This window comes from Scyliorhinus canicula, chromosome 6, assembly GCF_902713615.1.
Source record: "Scyliorhinus canicula chromosome 6, sScyCan1.1, whole genome shotgun sequence".
Classification (NCBI taxonomy): Eukaryota; Metazoa; Chordata; class Chondrichthyes; order Carcharhiniformes; family Scyliorhinidae; genus Scyliorhinus; species Scyliorhinus canicula.
Window position 1 is genome coordinate 147,269,177 of NC_052151.1, and position 19,035 is coordinate 147,288,211.

A 19,035-nucleotide genomic window follows, 5' to 3' on the forward strand; every position below is an offset into this window, starting at 1 on the left:
CCAGTGAGGCTATAAATATGAAGATAGAGCCGCTAAACACGTGGCTAAACAGCTGGTGTGGGAGGGAGGGTTTCAGTTATCTGGACCACTGGGAGCTCTTCCGGGGCAGGTGTGACCTGTATAAGAAGGATGGGGAGGCATAAATATCCTGGCCATGAGGTTTGCTAGTGTCACACGGGAGGGTTTAAACTGGCGTGGCATGGGGGTGGGTACTGGAGCAAAAGGTTGGAAGGTGAAAAGGTTGAGGGGAAACTAGGGAATATGGTCAGCATGGCTCTGAGGAAGAGCAGACAGGGAGATGCTGCTGAAAATAGCGGAACTGGTGGCCTGAAGTGCATATGTTTTAATGCAAGAAGGATAACAGATAAGGCAGATGAACTTAGAGCTTGGATTAGTACTTAGAACTATGATGTTGTTGCCATTACAGAGACCTGGTTGAGGGAAGGACAGGATTGGCAGGTAAACGTTCCAGGATTTAGGTGTTTCAGGTGGGATAGAGGGGGATGTAAAAGGGGTGGAGGAGTTGCGCTACTGGTTAGGGAGAATATCACAGCTGTACTGCGGGAGGACACCACAGAGGGCAGCGAGGCTATATGGGGAGAGATCAGGAATAAGAAGGACGCAGTCACAATGTTGGGGGTTTACTACAGGCCTACCAGCAGCCAGCGGGAGATAGAGGAGCAAATAAGTAGACATATTTTGGAAAGGAATAAAAGCAACAGGGTTGTTGTGATGGGAGATTTTAACTTCCCCAATATTGACTGGAACTCACTTAGTGCTAGGGGCTTGGACAGGTCAGAGTTTGTAAGGAGCATCCAGGAGGGCTTCTTAAAACAATATATAGATAGTTCAACTAGGGAGGGGGCTGTACTGGACCTGGTATTGGGGAAGGAGCCTGGCCAGTTGGTAGAATTTTCAGTAGGGGAGCATTTTGGGAACAGTGACCACAATTCAGTAGGTTTAAAGTGCTGGTGGACAAGGATAAGAGTGGTCCTAGGGTGAATGTGCTAAATTGGGGGAAGGTTAATTATAAGAATATTAGGCGGGAACTGAAGAACCTAGATTGGGGGTGAATGTTCGAGGGTAAATCAACATTTGACATGTGGGAGGCTTTCAAATGTCAGTTGAAAGGAATTCAGGACCTGCATGTTCCTGTGAGGAAGAAGGATAAATATGGCAAATTTCAGGAACCCTGGATAACGAGAGATATTGTAGGCCTCGCCAAAAAGAATAAGGAGGCATTTGTCAGGGCTAGAAGGCTGAGAACAGATGAAGCCTGTGTAGAATATAAGGAAAGTAGGAAGGAACTTAAGCAAGGAGTCAGGAGGGCTAAAAGGGTCACAAAAAGACATTGGCAAATAGGGTAAGGAAAATCCCAAGGCTTTTTACACATATATAAAAAGCAAGAGGGTAGCCAGGAAAAGGGTTGACCCACTGAAGGACAGGGGAGGGAATCTGTGTGTGGAGCCAGAGGAAATTGGCGAGGTACTAAATGAGTACTTTGCATCAGTATTCACCAAAGAGAAGAAATTGGTGGATGTTGAGTCTGGAGAAGGGTTTGCAGATAGCCTGGGTCACATTGAGATCCAAAAAAACTTGGTCGTCTTGAAAAATATTAAGGTGGATAAGTCCCCAGGGCCTGATGGGATCTACCCCAGAATACTTATGGCAGCAAGAAAGGAAATTGCTGAGAACTTGATAGAAATCTTTAGATCCTCACTATCTTCAGGTGATGTCCTGAAGGACTGGAGAATAGCTAATGTTGTTCCTTTGTTCAAGAAGGGTAGCAAGGACAATCCAGGGAACTACAGGCCAGTGAGTCTTACATCAGTGGTAGGAAAACTACTGGAGAGGGCAGTGGATGTTGTCTATATGGACTTCAGGGTAAGGCCTTTGACAAGGTCCCTCGTGGCAGACTGGTACATATCACATGGGATCAGAGGTGAGCTGGCAAGATGGATACAGAACTGGCTAGGTCATAGAAGGCAGAGAGTACCAATGGAAGGGTGCTTTTCTGATTGGATGGCTGTGACTAGTGGTGTTCCGCAGGGATCAGTGCTGGGACATTTGCTGTTCATAGTATATATAAATGATTTGGAGGAAAATGTAACTGGTCTGATTAGTAAGTTTGTGGACGACACAAATATTGGTGGAATTGCGGATAGCAATGAGGACTGTCAGAGGATACAGGAGGATTTAGATCATTTGAAGACTTGGGCAGAGAGATGGCCGATTGGGCTGAGGGAGGTAATGGATTGCCTGGGGTCAATGCAGGAGGGGAAGGCCCCGGTGCCGATGGGTTCCCAATCGTTTTATAAGAAGTTTGGGTTAGAGCTGGGGGCCCTGCTAGTTGAGATGTGCAATGACTCAATGGTGAGGGGGGGAGCTCTCCTCACATTGTCACAGGCCCCTATATCGCTCATTTCAAAGAAGGGCAAAGACCGGTTTGGTGCTTTGATTGGATCATGGGGATTTTGGGGAGTTTGGCCGTTTTTTGGGGCTCAAGCTGAATATGGGGAAAAGTGAGGTGTTCCCAATGAATGCACGGGGACAGGAGAGCAGGCTGGGGAAATTACAGCTTTGGTTGGTGGGGGCGAGTTTTCACTACCTTGGGATACATGTGGCACGGAGTTGGGCTCAGCTGCATAAGCTGAACTTGGCTTGGCTGCTGGAGGGAATTTAGGCAGACTTTAAGAGGTGGGATGTACTGGGTGGGTCGGGTACAGAAAGTGAAGGTGGTGGTGCTGCCGAAGGTTTTGTTAGTATTCTAGTACCTCCCGATTTTTGTTTCTAAGTCCTTTCTTAGGAAGGTTAATGGGATGATTTTGAGGTTTGTGTGGGTGAGGAAGGCTCCAAGGGTGAAGAGGGTGTTCTTGGAGAGGGAGCGAGGGGGGTAGGGGGAGAGAGATTAGTGTTGCCGAGCTTGTTAAATCACTACTGGGCAGCAAATATTGCAATGATTAGGAAATGGGCGGTGGAGGAGCAGTCGGTTGGCGGCAGATGGAGGCGGCCTTGTGTAAGGGGACCAGTTTGAGGGCTCTGTTGTTGGCGCCTCTCCCATTCCTGCCAGTTAGATATTGCACGAGTTCAGTCATGGTATCAACAGTGAGGGTCTGAAACCTGTTGTCGGCGGCACTTTGGATTGGAAGATGGGTCGCTGTGGACGCCGATTTGTGATAATCACTGGTTTGCGCTGGTGGGGTTGGATGCGATGTTCCGGGGGTAGCGGCAGGTGGGGATAGAATGCTTTAGAGATTTCTTCATGGGAGGGAAGTTTGCAGCCCTGGGGGAGCTGGAGGAGACGTACCAGTTACCAAAGGGGAACTAGGTTCCGGTTCATGCATGTCAGGGACTTTATTTGGAAAGAGGTGCGTTCGTTTCCGAGTTTTCACTACCTTGTGCTGCAGGATAAGCTTCTGTCTCAGGATGAAATTGGGGAGGGCAGGGATGTGGACATAAGTGGGGAGCTGCTGAAGAGGAAGAGTGAAGAGGGAGGAGGTCAGGAGCAAGCGGGAAGAGGGGTTGGGGGGGGGGGGGAGTGGGGCAGAGTGTGTAGAAAAGCTTTGTGGAGGGTGAGTGCTTCTTGGGAGCTAGACTAAGTCTTATTCATTTTAAGTTGGTGCCTAGAGCCAATATGACAGTGTCCAGGATGAGTCGGCTCTTTCCGGGGGTGGAGGACAGGTGTTGGCAGTGTACTGGGGGGCCGTAGAACCGTGTACATATGTTCTGTGTCCAAAGTTGAGGGGGTTTTGGAAGGGATTTTTGGACGTAATGTCAAAGATTTGGAGGATAGAGGTAACTCCGAGCCCGGAGGTGGCGATATTTGGAGTGTCGGAGGATCCGAAAGTGCAGCTGGGGAGAGAGACCGACGTCTTGGCCTTTGCCTCCCTGATAGCCCGGAGACGTATCTTGCTGTGTTGGTGGGACTTGGAGCCGCCAAAGGCGGGGGTATGGGTGAGTGATTTGGCAGAGTTCCTGCATTTGGAAAAGGTCAAGTTCGCCATTCGAGGGGCAGAGGAAGGGTTCACCTTGAGGTGGAAGCTGTTTATCAACTTCTTGAAGGGGTATTAAGTCACCAGTGGGAGAGGGGGGGGGGGAGGTGGGGGGGGGTTGTTTTATTTTTTGTTTGGGTGGGGCGGGGCGGTGGGAAAGTTGGAAAAGGGCGGCAGGTGCCGGGGTGGCTACAAGCTGAGTCGGAGGGTGGTGGTTCAGGAGGTGCCAGGAGGGTGGGGTTTGTTATCGGTTGCCGCGGTTGGCTTTTGTATTTTTGTGATTATGTGTATATTTAAAATGCCTTCAATAAAATGTTTTTCAGAAAACAAAAAAAGGGATTGGGGAGCCAGAACAAAAGCCAAGGTCTGGGATAGGGTAGCGGGAGGGAGAAACCAAATGACAAAGATGTCATGAAACAAAAGGCAAAGAGAGTCGTAATGGGTGTAGTAAAGAAATAAAACATTGGTCCAGAGTTAGTATTAATGGCAGAATAGTCTCATCCGATTAGGCATTTTACAGCTTCTGGACTCAGCATTGAGCTCAACAAATTCAGACCATGAACTCTATTTCATTTTAATTCCTTTTCTTTTCGAAGTGCCGATCTATGTCTTGCTTCCTGTTTTTGCTTTCAGGCAGAGTTGTTCATTATTCTGCCATTCAAACTCACTGAGTCCCAGCCCTCCGAAATTACCTCTCAGCCACCTGTTGGAAAGTCTCTAATCCCTTTTGGCTATAAATAGAGGAAGTTAAAACAGAAGCACAGGCACTCCGGGGTGGTGAGGGGGGGAGGGGGGGGGGGGGGGGGGCAACGTCGGTGAAGAGTAAAATCCAGCAGGGTATAAAACAAGACACTCATGCACAGCTTTCTGCTGGGTGTGTTAGTTCAGCATTAGCACAGTCAGGTTTTGTACAGAACATTATGAGGCAATCAGGGCCTGCTGATATGTAGAAATCAGAAATGCTGGGGCGGTGGGGCGCTATTCAGTGCTGTATTGCTTAGGTTCCCTTTGATGACCACTGATGTGGGCAACTGTGGTGACCTTGTTTTTTTGTGTATTTTTATGCCAGATTGAACAAGGTGAATCCAATGCCAAGAGCGGTTCTGCAGGTTCACATTAATGCGAGATTAAGCTATGTACTGATTTGTATCTGGCCTTATTTTACTGCCAACCATTTACGCTCATTAAAATAAAAGTTATCGACGTAATTCTTTTGAAAAATATTTGAATTACTTTATTACAAATTTAAATTCTGCAAAGCTGACACTGCAACTAATTTCCAGTAATCACTTATTGATAGGTGCTTAAAATAGATTGTCGAAGGACTTCCGGTGGCGGCGATGTCCGAGTGAGCCGCACATTCGGCGGGCTCTCACTCCGGCGGGGCTTAGCAGCTGATTCCCCGCGATAGCGGGACCACGGGGGCGGCAAAAAGGCTGCCGGGAAAGAAGAGGAGAGCGGGCTGCAGCGGATGGAATCGTGGGAGGCCAGCAGTTAGAGGAAGAAAGAGAGAGAGAGAGACGGAGGCAAGGAGGAAACTGACCTGAAGGGTAAGATGGCGGACCCACGGACCTTCCTTCCTCCAGGACAAGGAAAAAAAATTTGGAGTTGCTGAGGAGGGACAGCTTGGACCCACTTCAGATGCCCAGGAGGTAAAATTTAAGGAGCTGGGCGAAGGAAGGCGGCAGCGAAGGTGCTGAGGAGCGGGCTGCGGCACATGGAACAGCGGGATTCCAGAAGGCAGAAGAAGAAGGAGAAAAAGGGACAGAGATAAGGACCTGAAGAAAATTACCTGGGACCTAAGGTGGCGGACACACGGACCCCGGACTCAGCAATCCAGCAGGCGCTGGATAACATGCACCAGGTAATGAAGTCGAGTTTTGAAGCGCTGAAGCGGGACAGCTTGGACCCAATCCAGAAAGCGGTGGATCAGCTGAACCAGAGGCTGGACGCCCAGGATGTTAAAGTTAAGGAGCTGGGAGAGGCGGTGGAGGAGCAGGCGGATGCGCAAACGGTTGCAGCGCTAGAAGTTGACGGCCTGAAAGAGCGGCAGAGAAGACTGCTGGACAGAGTGGAGGAGCTGGAGAATAGAGTCCGCAGGAACAATCTGAGGATGGTCGGCCTCCCGGAGGGGGCGGAGGGAGCTGATGCTGCAGCGTTTGTAGCAGACCTGCTGAAGCAGCTGATGGGGGCCGAAGCCTTTCCGCGACCGCTGGAGCTGGAGGGGGCACACAGAGTGCAGGCAAGGCAGGGGCGGCCGGGCGGACCCCCCGCCCGATGGTGATTAGGTTCCACAGGTTCGTGGACAAGGAGCGGGTGCTGCAGTGGGCAAAGAGCGCCAGGAGCAGCACGTGGAACAACAGTGTTCTCCGCATTTGTCAGGACCTAAGCCAGGAGGTGGCTCGGCGGCGAGCAGCCTTTAAGAATGTCAAGGAGGTGCTGTTCAAGAAGCACGTGAAGTTTGGTCTGCTGTTCCCAGCTCGGCTATGGGTCACGCACCAGGGTCAACACCACTACTTCTCCGAGCCCGAAGAAGTGATGGATTTTGTGAGGGACCTGGGGCTGGTCCCGAAAGGAGGCCCCAAGGACGCGAGTTAGGGCCCGAGGATTTCTGTGGGAAGGAATGCCGAATGTGCCTGGACTGCTGCTCAACGATTTGCTGGGCCAAGCGGAACATTTGAGACTCTTTCCTTTGTTCATGGACATTGGTCTTGGGGGTTAACCCCCCCTTTTTTTTTGTTTTTTTTTGTGGTCTGTCTTGTTTCTTATGGGGGGGGGGGTTGGGTATATATTTATGTGCTTTTTCTCTTTTTTCTGTGGTTTTTTTTTTCTGTTTGGGCCGGTTTGTGCTTTTTGTGCAGCTTGCGGAAGACACTGGAGCCGGCTTACCCCAGCGGGTGGGGAGGAGGACGGGGAAACAATGGGAATGAGACAGGAAGGCGCCGGAGTGTTGAGTCACCGGGCTAGCAGATTGGCTAGTCAAGGGAGTCAGATGGGGGGGGGAAGTTACAGCCAGTAGATGGCAGGGGTGGGTGTATCGGGGGATGGGGTTAGGGAAGGGGGGGGTTGTTCTGCTGACGGGAGAGGGACTTGAAATAGGCACTGGAAAGGAGGTTGAGGGTGGAGGCAGCCAAAGGGCGGGCCAGGAATGGCGCAACGCACGGGCCAGGGGCCGGCCCGAGAAAGACTATGGCTGACCGGCGGGGTGGGGGGGGGGGGGGTGGGATGTGCCCCCTGACCAGGCTGATCACCTGGAACGTCAAGGGACTGAATGGGCCGGTTAAGAGGGTGTGGGTGTTCACGCACTTGCGGGCCCTGAGGGCGGACGTAATTATGTTGCAGGAGACACATCTGAAAGTGTCGGACCAGACCAGGCTAAGGAAGGGCTGGATTAGCCAGGTCTTCCACTCGGACTTGGACTCGAAGTCCAGAGAGGTGGCAATCATGATCAACAAGCGCATGCAATTTGAGGCAGAGGGCATATCCGCAGACAGGGGGGGGGGCAGATACCTGATGGTACGGGGCAGACTGGAGGGGAGAAGAGTGGTGCTGGTGAATATATATGCCCCGAACTGGGATGACGTGGACTTCATTAAAAGAGTGCTGGGGAAGATCCCGGACTTGGATTCTCGCAGGCTAATAATGGGAGGGGACTTTAACATGGTCCTTGGCCCGACTTTGGATCGGTCGTGTCCCAGAACGGGTAGACTCTCAGCAATGGCAAGGGAGCTGAAAGGGTTTATGGAGCAAATGGGGGCAGTGGACCCCTGGAGAGATAGACAGCCAACAGGAAGGGGCTACTCGTTTTACTCGCACGTCCATAAAGTATATTCCAGGATAGATTTCTTTGTACTAAGCAGGGACTGTATGGGGGAGGTAAAGAACACGGAATACTCAGCAATTACCATTTCAGACCATGCCCCGCATTGGGTGGACCTGCAGTTCAGGGGAGCGAGCTATCAGCGCCCGCAATGGAGGCTAGATGTGGGACTGCTGTCGGAGGAGGGGATCTGCGAGAGGCTTCGGAAATGTATAAAAAAATTACCTGCAGATGAATGACACGGGGGAGGTCTCAGCGACAACCTTGTGGGAGGCGCTAAAGGCAGTAGTGCGGGGGGAGCTGATTTCAATTGGGGCCCACAGAGCCAAGGCAGATAGGGCAGAGATGGATAGATTGGTCAGGGAAATGGGTCGGATAGATGAAGAGCACGCGGAGTCCCCGCGGGAGGTTTTACTCAGGGAGAGGCAGAGACTACAGGCGGAACTGAGGGCACTGTCCACGAGCAGGGCCGTGGAACAGCTTAGGAAGGCGAGAGGAGTGGTGTACGAGTATGGGGAAAAGGCTAGCAGACTGTTAGCGCAGCAACTCAGGAGGAGGGAGGCGGCCAGGGAAATAGGTAGAGTGAGGGACGAGGGGGGGCGCAAAGTGGAGGACCCGGCAGAATTGAATAGGGTATTCCGGAACTTCTATCGTAAGCTGTACACTTCGGAGCCGCCGGAAGAACCGGAGGGGATGAAAAGGTTTCTGGACGGGTTAACATTCCCAACAGTTGGTGGGGGGGGCGAGTGGAAGAGCTGGGGGCCCCGATTAGAGTAGAGGAGGTATTGGGGGGCCTTAAGGCTATGCAGTCGGGGAAGTCCCCGGGGCCGGATGGATACCCAGTAGAGTTTTATAGGAAGTTCTCTGAGCTGGTGGGCCCGGTCTTGGCGAGGATTTTCAATGAGGCAAGGGACAGAGGGACCCTGCCGCCGACAATGTCACAAGCCACCATATCTCTGATATTGAAGCGGGGTAAAGACCCGGAGGCGTGCGGGTCCTACAGGCCAATCTCCCTGATTAATGTAGACGCCAAGCTCCTGGCAAAGGTACTGGCGGGTAGAATGGAGGACTGTGTACCGGAGGTGATTGGGGAGGATCAAACGGGGTTCGTGAAAGGTAGGCAGCTGGCGGCCAATTTGAGGAGATTACTCAATGTGATAATGATGCTCCCGGCGGGTAGAGAGGTGGAGGTAGTGGTGGCAATGGACGCCGAGAAGGCCTTTGACCGGGTAGAGTGGGACTATCTATGGGAGGTGCTCGGACGGTTTGGGTTCGGGCAGGGATTGGTGGATTGGATCAAATTATATCAGGCCCCGAGGGCCAGCGTCAGGACTAACAGAGAAGTGTCGGAGTACTTTAGGTTGTACCGAGGGACCAGACAGGGCTGCCCGCTCTCCCCGCTGCTGTTTGCGCTGGCCATAGAGCGGCTGGCGATTGCGCTGAGAGCCGCAGAGGGTTGGAAGGGGATGGTAAGGGGCGGGGTTGAATACAGGGTTTCTCTTTATGCAGACGACCTGCTCCTGTACGTGTCGGGCCCATGGCCGGGATGGGAACTATATTGGGAATGCTGAGGAAGTTCGGCCAGTTCTCAGGATACAAATTAAATACGGTCAAGAGTGAAATGTTTGTGGTCCAGGCAAGGGGCCAGAGGAACAGATTGAGAGGGCTACCGTTTAGGCTAGTTGAGGAAAATTTCCGGTATTTGGGAATCCAGGTGGCACGAGACTGGGGCAGGCTGCATAAGTTAAATTTGGCCAGGGTGGTGGAGCAAATGAAGGGAGAGTTTCGGAGATGGGATGCACTCCCGCTGTCGCTGGCAGGGAGGGTGCAGACTGTAAAGATGACAATCATCCCTCGATTTTTGTTTATTTTTCAGTGCCTCCCGCTCTTTACCACACAGTCCTTCTTCAAAAGAGTTAACGGGCTGATCATGAGCTTTGTCTGGGCGGGAAAATCCCCGCGGGTGAAGAAGGCAATGTTGGAGAGGAACCGCAGCGAGGGGGGCTGGCTTTGCCGAGTCTGATCAATTATTACTGGGCGGCCAACATCGCTATGATAAGGAAGTGGATGGTGGGTACGGGGTCTATTTGGGAGCGGGTGGAGGCGGCTTCGTGCAGGGGCTCCAGCTTGGAAGCCCTGGTCACGGCTCCTCTACCGCTGCCGCCGGCCAAGTACACCACCAGCCTGGTAGTGGGGGCGACCCTGCAGATATGGGGCCAGTGGAGGAGGCATGTGGGGGAGATGGGGGCGTCTGTCTGGGCGCCAATCTGCGACAACCATCGGTTTGCCCCCGGCAGTATGGATGGGGGGTTCGAGTATGGCGGCAAGCAGGGGCGGGAAGGGTGGGTGATATGTTCCTGGAAGGGAGCTTCGCGAGTTTGAGGAGCTTGGAGGAGAAATTTAAGTTGGTAAGGGGAAATGATTTTAGATACCTACAGTTGCGGGACTTTGTTCGTAGACAGGTCCCATCTTTCCCACGCCTCCCGCCAATGGGGATCCTCGACAGAATAGTCTCTAGGAGGGAAGAAGGGGAAGGCAGAGTCTCGGGTATATATAAGGTGCTCATGAGGGAGGAAGGGTCCCAGACAGAGGAACTGAAACTTAAATGGGAGGAGGAGCTAGGCGGGGAAATGGAGGATGGGCTGTGGGCAGAGGCCCTGAGTAGGGTAAATTCGACCGCGACATGTGCTAGGCTCGGGCTGATCCAATTTAAGGTCGTTCACCGGGCCCATATGACGGTGGCTCGGATAAGCAAATTTTTCGGGATAGAGGACAAACGCGCTAGGTGCGCGGGAGGACCAGCGAACCATGTTCACATGTTTTGGGCATGCCCTAAGCCGAGGAGGTACTGGGAGGGATTTGCAGGGGTCATGTCCCAGGTGCTAAAAAGTACGTGGCTGTTTGCACATTTTTGCCTTTTTTGCTTTCTTTCTGATGATGTCTGTAACTGTTTGTAAAGCCAAAAACTACTTCAATAAAATTGTTTATTAAAAAAAAAATAGATTGTCGAAGTGCGACCAAGGATCTGAGTGGTAAATAAAAAGGGTTCATACATGAATATGTTGATCTTTAAATATCTATTACTCTGAGTAGGAATGAATGAAATTTAAATGATTAATAATGTACAGCTACTACACTGCAATAATGTAATGTTTGCTTTATGGAATGTTGAACAATTGGGATTAGACTTTATTAATAGGGTTGTCTGCTAAACTGATATGAAATGCTGACTTTCTTTTGTGAATTGAGGTATTTGTCAATTCAGAAACTAATCTTTCCAATTAATCAACTGCATGGGCTCCTGAGCGAAAAGAAATGTTGTGGCAATTATTATTTTATTTAAATTATTTATATTTAATATTGCTTTCTGGAGTGAAACTCTCAAGGGATAAATATTTAGGTCTATTCAAACCCAAACATGGAATATATGTATGCAATTGACCCACCCATGATATGTCAATTGATGCTTACATATAATCTCTTCTTCATACCAAATTATCACGGGATTTAATTGTTAATTTCTTGCTGAAACGTTTAAACTACACCTTCTTACAATTGATATTGGGGATGGAAAATGTATATTATTTTTATTTATTCATAGGCTCTGGATGACACTGTATTTATTGCTAATCCCTAATTATCCCTGATTAGGTGGTGGTAAACCATCTTCCTGAACCATCGTATTCCTTGTGACGAAGACAGAAGAGGAAGTCCTTGTCCTTCTAGGTGGTAAAGATTATCGGCGGGTTTCTCCACCGCTGATGCCGGAATTGGGAAACACGATTGGGCGGAGAATTGATTTTGACGCCAAAATCGTAGTGGACCAAATCGCAATTTTCCGGTATCTCGATAGTGGCACCAAGGCTTTTCACTCTGTAAACGCCCTTGGCATATCATTGGCAGGCCTGACCTGGTATTCCCCAGGGTCTCTGTGATTCGCCGCCTCCGCCGGGGCGAATTGGCGATGGCAAGGTTCACTTGTGCTTTTAAAAATCATGAAACAGGTGCCATGGCTGCTGAGGGAGAGGGAGGGGGAGGGAGTACGGTAAGTGTCTAACATCACCATAGTTTGTTGACAGTCGTGCCGCTAGCCGGGAGGAGAAGCGGAAGGGTGGCCAAAAGGTGGGCTGTGGGGTCGGGGCGGACAGGCACGGAACACATTGTCGCGGCCTGCAAGGCAGCCATGCAGCTGCGCGCGCCGCTGACTGCCCAGTGTGAACGGAGGGCCACAAGCCGTAAGGGTAACAACCCCTCCCCCCTCAGGGCAGGAACACTGAAGCGAAGTGGGAGGCAGAGGCAGATTTCCAGTTTTGGGACTCCATGCTCTCCCTCTTTGTGGGACCTCTACGTCATGCCCCTGCTCTCCTCGATGACCTAAGCTCACAAACGGGAGGTGGCTCACCAGTTGCATGGCCTCTGCCCTTGCCCTTTCCACCCAGCACTCACTCTCAACCCTGGCCTCTGATCGAATCATCCCGTTGCTCCCTAAAATCACGATGCCGGGGCTAGCATGGCCTTGTCACCTCCCAACTTCTCGCCTCTCAGCACTCACTCGTGTGGCTGGGCCTTGAGCCACAACAATTTGGGTGCTCCTGGCTGACTGCCTTGCTGTTGCTGCCGGCTATCATGCCTGGCTCTACTCTCACCCTCATAGGTCCAGTTGACGCCCAGCCCTCTGGCTCTGGTTGAGTTGTCCTGCTGGCAATTGCTCCACGACACCAGCTCTTGTCTGACCGCTCACCTTTTGGTACTCGATTGGGTGGCCTGGCTGCAAGCCTCAATGACTGGATGCGGTCCTGGGTGCTGGATTTATCTGACCTGCCCTGGCCTCTTGTTGTTTGTTTGATTGGTTGCCCACCCTCCCTCCCTCTTCAGCAGTGGCCTGGAGGTCAATCATCACCCGGCTGCTCCACTCGACGACATTGGCCTGCGCCACCTGCTCGCCTTGCTGAAGGTTTTGCAAGTTCACACCCCGATGTTAGGTCAGTGACCTGATTTTTGCTTCGGGTTGCCAACTAGCTCAAATTTCAGAAAATAGCTGCTACTTCGCTCAATGAAAACTCAGAAACTTCACTCCAATTCAGGAGATCTATCTGAACTGCTCCAAGTCTCCAAGTCCGGCAAACTGCTTTCCTGCTCTAAAATGGAGCCTATCAATCAGAGACCGATGTCGTTCTGTGTAGTCTGCTGATCAGGCTCAGTCACATCTCTGTCTGCCCCCTCCTTTCCCCCGCCAATTGGCCAGGGTCCCATGCTGCAGCGGTGTTTTTTTTTTAAATAAACAATTTTATTGAGGTAGTTTTTGGCTTTATAAACAGTTACAGACATCATCAGAAAGGAAGCAAACAAGGCAAAAATATGCAAACATCCACGTACTTTCAATACTTCCATCGTACCGTATTGCACAAGCCCGCTCCCCTCCCACCCGTACTACCCGCCATATTTTCCCTCCTACTCTACTCTACCCCCACCCCCCTGCTGACGCTCACTCTCCCGCAAAGAAGTCAATAAATGGTTGCCACCTCCGGGTGAACCCCTGCACAGATCCCCTAAAGGCGAACTTAATTTTTTCCATCCCCAGGAAACTTGACATGTCCGCAAGCCCCCACTCAGTCTTCGGGGGCTTTGAGTCCCTCCACGCCAATAATATTTGTCGCCGGGCTATCAGGGAAGCAAAGGCCAGCACATCGGCCTCTTTCTCCCCCTGGACGCCCGGGTCTTCCGAAACCCCAAAAATTGCCACCCCTGGACTCATCACCACCCTTGTTTTTAGCACCTGGGACATGACCCCCGCAAATCCCTCCCAGTACCCCCTCAGCTCAGGGCATGCCCAAAACATGTGCACATGGTTCGCTGGTCCTCCCGCGCACCTAGCGCATTTGTCCTCTATCCCGAAAAATTTGCTCATCCGAGCCACCGTCATATGGGCCCGGTGAACGACCTTAAATTGGATCAGCCCGAGCCTAGCACATGTCGCGGTCGAGTTTACCCTACTCAGGGCCTCTGCCCACAGCCCATCCTCCATTTCCCCGCCTAGCTCCTCCTCCCATTTAAGTTTCAGTTCCTCTGTCTGGGACCTTTCCTCCCTCATGAGCACCTTATAAATACCCGAGACTCTACCCTCCCCTTCGTCCCTCCCAGAGACTATTCTGTCTAGGATCCCCATTGGCGGGAGGCGTGGGAAAGATGGGACCTGTCTACGAACAAAGTCCCGCAGCTGTAGGTATCTAAAATCATTTCCCCTTACCAACCCAAATTTCTCCTCCAAGCTCCTCAAACTCGCGAAGCTCCCTTCCAGGAATATATCACCCACCCTTCACGCCCCTGCTCGCCGCCATACTCGGAACCCCCCATCCATACTGCCGGGGGCAAACCGATGGTTGTCGCAGATTGGCGCCCAGACAGACGCCCCCATCTCCCCCACATGCCTCCTCCACTGGCCCCATATCCGCAGGGTCGCCACCACTACCGGGCTGGTGGTGTACTTGGCCGGCGGCAGCGGTAGAGGAGCCGTGACCAGGGCTTCCAAACTGGAGCCCCTGCACGAAGCCGCCTCCACCCGCTCCCAAATAGACCCCGTACCCACCATCCACTTCCTTATCATAGCGATGTTGGCCGCCCAGTAATAATTGACCAGACTCGGCAACGCCAGCCCCCCCTCGCTGCGGTTCCTCTCCAACATTGCCTTCTTCACCCGCGGAGACTTTCCCGCCCAGACAAAGCTCATGATCAGCCCGTTAACTCTTTTGAAGAAGGACTGTGGAATAAAGATCGGGAGGCACTGAAAAATAAACAAAAATCGAGGGAGGATTGTCATCTTTACAGTCTGCACCCTCCCTGCCAGCGACAGCGGGAGTGCATCCCATCTCCGAAACTCTCCCTTCATTTGCTCCACCACACTGGCCAAATTTAACTTATGCAGCCTGCCCCAGTCTCGTGCCACCTGGATTCCCAACTACCGGAAATTTTCCTCAACTAACCTAAACGGTAGCCCTCTCAATCTGTTCTCCTGGCCCCTTGCCTGTACCACAAACATTTCACTCTTGACCGTATTTAATTTGTATCCTGAGAACTGGCCGAACTCCCTCAGCATTCCCAGTATAGTTCCCATCCCGGCCACTGGGTCCGACACGTACAGGAGCAGGTCGTCTGCATAAACAGAAACCCTATGTTCAACCCCGCCCCTCACCATCCCCTTCCAACCCTCTGCGGCTCTCAGCGCAATCGCCAGCGGCTCTATGGCCAGCGCAAACAGCAGCGGGGAGAGCGGGCAGCCCTGCCTGGTCCCTCGGTACAACCTAAAGTACTCCGACACTTCTCTGTTGGTCCTGACGCTGGCCCTCGGGGCCTGATATAATAATTTGATCCAATCCACCAATCCATCCCCGAACCCAAACCGTCCGAGCACCTCCCATAGATATTCCCACACCACCCGGTCAAAGGCCTTCTCGGCGTCCATAGCCACCACTACCTCCACCTCCCTACCCGCCGGGGGCATCATTATCACATTGAGCAATCTCCTCAGATTGGCCGCCAGCTGCCTACCTTTCACGAACCCCGTTTGATCCTCCCCAATCACCTCCGGTACACAGTCCTCCATTCTACCCGCCAGTACCTTTGCCAGGAGCTTGGCATCTACATTAATCAGGGAGATTGGCCTGTAGGACCCGCACACCTCCGGGTCTTTACCCCGCTTTAATATCAGAGATATGGTGGCTTGTGACATCGTCGGCGGCAGGGTCCCTCTGTCCCTTGCCTCATTGAAAACCCTCGCCAAGACCGGGCCCACCAGCTCCGAGAACTTCCTATAAAACTCTACTGGGTATCCATCCGGCCCCGGGGACTTCCCCGACTGCATGGCCTTTAGGCCCCCAATACCTCCTCCACTCTAATCGGGGCCCCCAGCTCTTCCACTCGCCCCCCCCCCCCCCCCCCCCCCCCCCAACTGTTGGGAATGTTAACCCATCCAGAAACCTTTTCATCCCCTCCGGTTCTTCTGGCAGCTCCGAAGTATACAGCTTACGATAGAAGTCCCGGAATACCCTATTCAATTCTACCGGATCCTCCACTTTGTGCCCCCCCTCGTCCCTCACTCTACCTATTTCCCTGGCCGCCTCCCTCCTCCTAAGTTGCTGCGCCAACAGTCTGCTAGCCTTTTCCCCATACTCGTACACCACTCCCCTCGCCTTCCTAAGCTGTTCCACGGCCCTGCTCGTGGATAGTGCCCCCAGTTCCGCCTGTAGCCTCTGCCTCTCCCTGAGTAAAACCTCCCCCGGGGACTCCGCGTGCTCTTCATCTATCCGGCCCATTTCCCTGACCAATCTATCCATCTCTGCCCGGTCTGCCTTGGCTCTATGGGCCCCAATTGAAATCAGCTCCCCCCGCACTACTGCCTTTAGCGCCTCCCACACGGTCGCCGCTGAGACCTCCCCAGTGTCATTCACCTGCAGGTAATTTTTTATACATTTCCGAAGCCTCTCGCAGATCCCCTCCTCCGACAGCAGTCCCACATCTAGCCTCCATTGCGGGCGTTGATAACTCGCTCCCCCGAACTGCAGGTCCACCCAATGCGGGGCATGGTCTGAAATGGTAATTGCTGAGTATTCCGTGTTCTTTACCTCCCCCCTACAGTCCCTGCTTAGCACAAAGAAATCTATCCTGGAATATACTTTGTGGACGTGCGAGTAAAACGAGTAGCCCCTTCCTGTTGGCTGTCCCTCTCTCCAGGGGTCCACTGCCCCCATTTGCTCCATAAACCCTTTCAGCTCCCTTGCCATTGCTGAGAGTCTACCCGTTCTGGGACACGACCGATCCAAAGTCGGGTCAAGGACCATGTTAAAGTCCCCTCCCATTATTAGCCTGCGAGAATCCAAGTCCGGGATCTTCCCCAGCACTCTTTTAATGAAGTCCACGTCATCCCAGTTCGGGGCATATATATTCACCAGCACCACTCTCCTCCCCTCCAGCCTGCCCCGTACCATCAGGTATCTGCCCCCCCTGTCTGCGGATATGCCCTCTGCCTCAAATTGCATGCGCTTGTTGATCATGATTGCCACCCCTCTGGACTTCGAGTCCAAGTCCGAGTGGAAGACCTGGCTAATCCAGCCCTTCCTTAGCCTGGTCTGGTCTGACACTTTCAGATGTGTCTCCTGCAACATAATTACGTCCGCCCTCAGGGCCCGCAAGTGCGCGAACACCCGCGCCCTCTTAACCGGCCCATTCAGTCCCTTGACGTTCCAGGTGATCAGCCTGGTCGGGGGGCACATCCCACCCCCCCCACCCACCCCGCCGGTCAGCCATAGCCTTTCTCGGGCCGGCCCCTGACCCGTACGTCGCGCCCTTCCTGGCCCGCCCTATAGCTGCCTCCACCCTCGACCTCCTTTCCAGTGCCTATTTCAAGTCCCTCTCCCGTCAGCAGAACAACCCCCCCCTCCCCTAACCCCATCCCCCGATACCCCCACCCCTGCCATCTACTGGCTGTAGCTTTCCCCCCCATCTGACTTCCTTGACTAGCCAATCTGCTAGCCCGGTGACTCAACACTCCGGCGCCTTCCTGTCCCATTCCCCTTGTTTCCCCGCCCTCCTCCCCACCCACTGGGGCAAGCCGGCTCCAGTGTCTTCCGCGAGCTGCACAAAAAGCCCAAACAGAAAAAAAAAAGGGAAAAAACATAGAAAAAAGAGAAAAAGCACATAAATGTCCATGAACAAAGGAAAGAGTCTCAAATGTTCCGCTTGGCCCCATTGGCCCAGCAAACCGTTGAGCAGCAGTCCAGGCACATTCGGCGTTCCTCCCCACAGAAATCCTCGAGCCCTAACTCGCGTCCTTGGGGCCTCCTTTCGGGACCAGCCCCAGGTCCCTCACAAAATCCATCGCTTCTTCGGGCTCGGAAAAGTAGTGGTGTTGACCCTGGTGCGTGACCCATAGCCGAGCTGGGAACAGCAGACCAAACTTCACGTGCTTCTTGAACAGCACCTCCTTGACATTCTTAAAGGCTGCTCGCCGCCGAGCCACCTCCTGGCTTAGGTCCTGATAGATGCGGAGCACACTGTTATTCCACGTGCTGCTCCTGGCGCTCTTTGCCCACTGCAGCACCCGCTCCTTGTCCACGAACCTGTGGAACCTAATCACCATCGGGCGGGGGGGTCCGCCCAGCCGCCCCTGCCTTGCCTGCACCCTGTGTGCCCCCTCCAGCTCCAGCGGTCGTGGAAAGGCTTCGGCTCCCATCAGCTGCTTCAGCAGGTCTGCTACAAACGCTGCAGCATCAGCTCCCTCCGCCCCCTCCGGGAGGCCGACCATCCTCAGATTATTCCTGCGGACTCTATTCTCCAGCTCCTCCACTCTGTCCAGCAGTCTTCTCTGCCGCTCTTTCAGGCCGTCAACTTCTAGCGCTGCAACCGTTTGCGCATCCGCCTGCTCCTCCACCGCTTCTCCCAGCTCCTTAACTTTAACATCTTGGGCGTCCAGCCTCTGGTTCAGCTGATCCACCGCTTTCTGGATTGGGTCCAAGCTGTCCCGCTTCAGCGCTTCAAAACTGGACTTCATTACCTGGAGCATGTTATCCAGCGCCAGCTGGATTGCTGAGTCCGGGTTCCATGTGTCCGCCATCTTAGGTCCCAGGTAATTTTCTTCCGGTCCTTGTCTCTGTCCCTTTTTCTCCTTCTTCTTCTGCCTTCTGGAATCCCGCTGTTCCATATGCCGCAGCCCGCTCCTCAGCGCCTCCGCTGCCGCTTTCCTTCGCCCAGCTCCTTCAATTTTACCTCCTGGGCATCTGAAGTGGGTCCAAGCTGTCCCTCCTCAGCAACTCCAAACTTTTTCTTTTTCCCTTTGTCCTGGAGGAAGGAAGTTCCGTGGGTCCGCCATCTTACCCTGCAGGTCAGCTTCCTCCTTGCCTCCGTCTCTCTCTCCTTCCTCCTCACCTGCTGGCCTCCCACACTCTCATCTTCTGCAGCCCGCTCTCCTCTTCTATTCCCGGCAGCCTTTCTGCCGCCTCCGTGGTCCCGCTATCGCGGGGAAACAGCTGTTCAGGCCCGCCGGAGTGAGAGCCCACCGAATGTGCGGCTCACTCGGACATCGCCGCCACCGGAAGTCTGCAGCGGTGTTTTTTTATTACAAATCCAGCTCTGCTGGGAGGAGTGTGCAAGCAGGACAGGAACACTGAAGCAGAGCAGGAGGAGGAGAGTGTAGCAGGGCGGGAACACTGTGAAGCAGACAGTGAGGAGAAC